This window comes from Cajanus cajan, chromosome 3 (genome assembly GCF_000230855.2).
Source record: "Cajanus cajan strain Asha chromosome 3, NIPB_CcT2T_4, whole genome shotgun sequence".
Classification (NCBI taxonomy): domain Eukaryota; kingdom Viridiplantae; phylum Streptophyta; class Magnoliopsida; order Fabales; family Fabaceae; genus Cajanus; species Cajanus cajan.
In genome coordinates, this window is record NC_138519.1 from 63,888,479 (window position 1) to 63,894,999 (window position 6,521).

Sequence of the window (6,521 nt, forward strand, 5' to 3'; positions counted from 1 at the left end):
TACATTTATACTGCATACATGAGGATTTTGTGCTTCAAAAATGCCATTAGAAAATGTATATACTCTTTTTCAGAATTAGAAAAGGCCAACAAACTTAATAAGTTGTAAATATTGTTTATAAAAACCCAAAATCAACATGCACTCAATTTCATATTTAAAGTCTAATTTTTTTTTTCAGAGGTTCCAACTTGATCCTAAAAGACAATGGGTTCCAACATTTGACAGTCCAATATTAGTGAAAGGTTTCCAAGATCAACAATTGAAACTTAACACAAAGAAAAACTATGGAATTGTCTCAATTGTGAGTGGTAGACATATCTACCATACATGTTTGTTATAGAAAAATGTTTCTTGGTACTTTTTTATCTATGTAGGTAAATTGGAATTTCAAGTCATAATTTTTTATCAAATAACAATGGAAACTATACACACAACATATCAATTAGATGAAAGACCAATTCACTTTTATATTTGCATTAAATCATCTGACAATCTCAAAATAGTTGAGTGTTTACCATGAAAAAATGTAGTTAAATGGCATATTTACTTAACACATAGGTTACTATATTTCTTCAATAAATATTAATGTACTCAAGTTTATTTTGCGGCCTTTACCAAAAAATTTTACAAATGTATACTCAAAAAATCTACCAAATCCCTTGTTCTTTCATTGATTGCAATGGTGTCACACATAAAGTTTATTGGGATCTAATTGAAGGTACAACTTGTTGACATATAGTTGATCAAATTTTGTCCGAGTTTTCCAGTTGAAATTTCAACCATGATTGCAAAAAGAATATGCAATGGATCCAATAATAGGATTCCACTTAATTTCTGTATTACACAAGCTTTATATTAAAATTTAAAATCAAATTGTTATACTACAGACAATGTCTATCTATACACATACAACACGTCTAGTTTAACCAAAAAAGTTCTGAAATACCAATAATGTTATCATGTGAAGATGTATAAAATTTCTCACTGCTTGGAATAGTCAAGATAAAAAGAAGTACTACATTAAACAAAGATGGTACCGCAATACTAGATCACTTCAGTTGCAAGTAGATGACAAAGCTCATATATTCAAGAGAAAAGATGAATCTTATTTTGAGATATCTATCATGAGAAATAAAATTTAGCTTTAAAATGACTTTTATAAAGTTAAATGTTTTGATATTTGAATGTAATTAAGTAATTGAGTTGGTGTTATTTTTTTTTCTATCTTTTCGATTATGATGAGAAACAACAAACCCACAAGAGTGCGATGTTACAAACAATACTCACTTATTAAAAGGAATTAAAATTTCTATATTACAACATTTGATATTGTGTTTCAAATTGTTAACCATATGACAAATATTTAATGATTGAACATATGTTAAATTCAACATATGACACAAGTTGGACAATGTGCTAGAAACTTAAGAATAAACAAATCTATTTGAACTTTGGATGGAACACTTTCAATAATCATTATAAGTTATTAATCTCAACAAATATTTCTTTACTTATCACAATAATGTTGACTTTTCTATCATCGTGCCAACACACACAATCACCAAAAATAAATTATTGAAACAATTAGTATATCAAAATAAATTACTCAATGAATTTTTCATTAACAAAACAAACTTAAATTAATCAATAAAAAAATAATAGCAACGTCATAAGCCACGAAATTGTAAAAGTAACATAAAAACATTAAAAAGACTATGGACAAACTATATAATATACATAGATAAGCAATAGTTAAAAATTCTTAATTAAAAATTTAGGTAGCTAATGTTACAATTGTTATAAATATTACATATCGAACATATATCAAAATAATAGGTTTAATTAACTAATGTGAAAACTAAAATGAAAATCTCCAATCTTTATGAATCATCATAATTTAAAAAAAAATACAATTACATATAAATTTGGTAAACAATCTACATACAATTCAAACAAAAAGAACATGACATAATGGGCAATGTCAACAGAACAATTTCATTTATATTTTATGGTATACTTCTTTATAAACAATATTTTTTGTAAAATTACATTCATTTGTCTTTTCATCACAAATTAAAATCTTTAAACCAGATTGCAATTTTACCCTAGATATTGCAACATACAATTGACCATGAGAGAATACTGGTTTAAGGAGATAAACACCAACATGACCTAGTGTTTGTCATTGACTCTTGTTTATCGTACATTGCCAAACATATACACAATGGGAATTGCCTAAGTTGAAATTTCACAAAGTCAAATTATATATGTTAAGGTTTCTCGTAAACATTATTGGAACCCTAATTTTAAAACCAACCTATATTCTAAAATTCCTAAGCAACTAATATCATTTAAAATTTCAGTAGTTAACTAATCTAATTGAATATTAGAATCCAAATCAGCTTCACAGATTGTGTCGAAACTAAGGTATATTTTTTCATCTCCAAGAATTTTTGACATCACATATTTATTCACTATGTCAACCATTTCCAATTTTGGTGCGAGAATTTTCTCGTCCTTAAAAAGTTAAACAGAACGTAAGTTTTGCAGCAAATATGAGTAAGTAGAAGATAAAATCTCCCAAATATGATCACAACCATAAGAAAATAACAAATTAGTAGGAATCTGAACAATAGATTCACCATCAGTATATTCTCCTACATTTTCATCTTCAACATTTAATATTCACTCAGCAAAAGATTTAATATGTTTTCCTTCAATTTGTAACCTATGTTTCCCTTCAATGTGAACACTTTGCAATGCTTCCAAAGACATGAAGAGTTAATGGTTGTCATCACTATATTTACTGGACTTCCCCTCGAGAAAACTGGTAAAATTTGTCTAAAATCACAAAGAACAACCATTTTTCCACCAAATAGTTTGTCCATACTATCATTAATCTTAAATCTCAAGATATCTCTCATCAAATGATCTAGGGCTTCAAATGCCCATATTATTAACCATTGGAGCTTCACCCCATATAATCAAGCTTGTATGCTTCACTTTTAGACTTCCTTACTTTGTAGAACATGAATCTTCATTCAAAACCAAAGGAATTAAAAACTATGAATGTGCAATCCTTCCACAAGGAAACAATAAACTTGATATCCCACTTGATGCAACATTCAACACTATTTTTCGTTTAGATCTTAATTTATACGTGAACCGTTCCTCAAAAAAGTCTTCCTAGTACCACCATAACCATGTACAAAAAAAAATAACCCTTTTCTTAATCAACAACCTCAAGAATTCTATCATACACTTTTCTTTTATCTTGGTTTAATTAAACAACCAGTAACTCATGCTTTCGAAACATCTCATCTACATCAAAGTTAAGTTCATTGAATAAAAAAATATTTACCATTCTTCAAGAGTATTTGTTCAATTTCAATTAAACATAACATTTTCAATTCCTTTGATTACAGCTTTAAATCTGTTCAAAATTTTCACAAAATATATAATACAAAATTAATAAATTTTATAAGAATGTTCCAAAATTTCAAACCAAAACTAAAATACTCACAAGACAATAAATATAAAAGAAATAATTGTGATTACTTGGAAAATTTGTAATCTTGCATTTATCATGAAAAATACCATCTACTAATAATTCTCAAGTCTCATTCCAAACGTTTAAGGGATTAGAAAGTGAATTTGACAATAGTAAGTTGATAAATTGCAGTGTTTTCACATAATTTAATAATTAGAAAATTAGAATTTATGAGGGAAAATATTATTTAATTAGAAGAGGTTATAAACCTCTGCAAATAAAATAAAAAAATTGCAGTGTTTTCACATAATTTAATAACTTCAAGAGGTTTTTAAAACCTCCGCAAAATAACCTCCACTATTTATCATTTTTTTAGTAGTGTGTTTGGTCACCATGTAAATGTTACCATTAAGCAAAACTGAGAAGTTTGCCATATCATGCACCTCTCATTCAACCATAACATTGATAAATTTCTTCATCATTGACTTCTTTATATGTGCATTTATCCTTCCCCCTAAGTATAATTAAACATAAACTTAACTACATTAATAAACACTTAATCAAAGTATGAAAACAAAAAAAAAATTGAATCAATACCTCAACATCCATTCATATCATTTGGATTGCAAATGGGTTATTGGGCTGATCAAACAGAGCCATCTTCCACAATCTCACAACTCTAACTTTCAGTTTCCATATGTCTTTCCTACCGCATATCATTCCAATAGGATCATAAAACTCACACACACTATTTTTCACACAGTATCCATCAACAATCCACTTAAGATATATTACCAAAGTGTTGTACATCGAAACCATTCTTAAAATAGGTATATATAGACAAGGAAAACAAAACACTTGTTGGGAAAACACAATGCTACAAAAATTCAAATTCAAATTCAAAATAAATAAAATACAATGACCATTACTGAACCTCATCCCACATTTTTCTTTGCCAATACGAGATAATCAAGGGACAGATAAAAAAAATGCAAAATGACACTCATTTACAACAACTCTTTTGTACCCTATACAATGCAAAAATCACAATAAACAAGATTCGCATATTTAAAAACACATCAATCACAACAACAATATGTACTATGTCAGATATCAAATAACTTACCGTAATTTCAAGTAACATACACTAATAATGCTCACATTTACTTACTTTTGGTTACAAGTTTTGAGCAATATCAACTCTTTCATTTAACTTTGCACCTTTTTATTTATCTCTTTTTGATCTAATTTTTGTGCATATATAGTTAACTTCAAAATCATCTAACAATACCATGATACACTTTCTTTTTTTGTATAGGTATTGAGTAGAAGATGTTGGTGTTGAAGATCTCTTGGACTGAGACCTACTGAAGCTGAGATTAAGGAGTTCCTGAGCTGAAAATGCAAATGGTATCGGGCTTGATTTCTTGTGTTGGGCTTGGTTTGAGGCAGAGAGCACTGGTCTCTATAACATGTTAGTGTCTGGCATGAAATTAAATGGCGTCAGACGTGAGTTCTCTGAATTGGCTGCCTAGCTCGTTTTAGGGAAAGCTCTCGAGGGTTTTCCCCTCATTCAAACATAGGGCTACTTCTAGGAGTTGTAAAAAGGATTCATGGTGTTTGGGACCTTGCTGTGTGTGGGTCTTTCCTTTGGTTCTTACATCTTTTTTTCCATCTCTTATTTTATTTTTGTCTTCATAGATTTGAGTGGCTAGACCCATTTTTTGTGGGGTTAGATGTAACCAAATGAACTCTTATGTAATCTTTATCCTATTAATGATAAATGCTTGTTTCATTCATTGTTGTATTATGTTTATATCCTTAATGCTTGCTTTGGATTGATCTCCCATTGCTTTATATAGGGTCCATTAGGTATTGGAAAATAGCCCTTGAAACTAGCTCTAAAACAAAATACCTAGTGGAAAATGTATCTAGGAAAGGAGATTGGCCCATTAGTAGTCTTAAACCCTAGTCATTAATGCAGGTTCCTATGTTGGATACTCAAAGGATTGATATTAAATATATGTTCCTCGGCTCTTTCTCTAAGGGATTAGGTTTGAGTATACTTATGGGTTGACTAAACAATATATGCAATAAGAGAAGAATTAATTTCATGAGAGTGAGGTTCGGTGAAGTTTATCTCTCACAAATGCACAAAATCATTTCATGTCTTTTCCGCACATAAACTGTTCGACAAAATTATCTGTAGAGTAGTTTATGTTATTTACCTTCATTCCTAACCCCAAAACCAAAGAAGCATTACACATACACATTTTCGGGTTTGAAGACCTTATTCTCCAAAAACACGACAAAAATTGGCTAACAAACTAACCTAACAAAAACTATACAAAATTAAAAAATGGCTATGGGTCCTGAACATTTCCTGAAAAATAAAACAGGGGAAAAATAAAACACAGACATAAAGGAGAAAAAATTAAAAAGACAAAAATCTCAACAAAAAAAATCAAATCTCAAAAAGAAAAGATGAAAAATTGTAGTTTCACATTCATATAAAGTATTGCTTCTCCTTGCAACTATTAATACCAACGAATGGAAGCCAAGGCCACTGATAGACGCATTGCACACCAAAGGACGCATCCCACCGTCCACCAATGCAAATCCTAGACCAGAAGTAAAACTTTCAAACAACACAAAGGAACCAAAGGAATTTGGAGTGCAAAAGTAAAAGCTGGGTAGTAAACCCTATTAGGTAAGAAAATCAGATATGGAGACAAATGCATTAAAAAAGAATAACACAAAAAAGGATCCCATTTCAAATTTCCAACAAAACACCAGCAAGGAATCAAATAATTTGAGGTGTAAAATAAAAAATCGGGTGCAAAATCGTAAGAAAACTAAAGAAGAAGAAGATAGGTGCATTAAAAGAGTGTAGCACAAAAAAAGGATCTTTTTCAAATATCAGAAAAAGTTACAGTATAAAATAAAGAAAAACTCAATGTACCAAAATAACCCTCAATAAATAAAAAATATCGAAAAAGTTCCCAAACAGTAAACTACAATAATTTTAAAA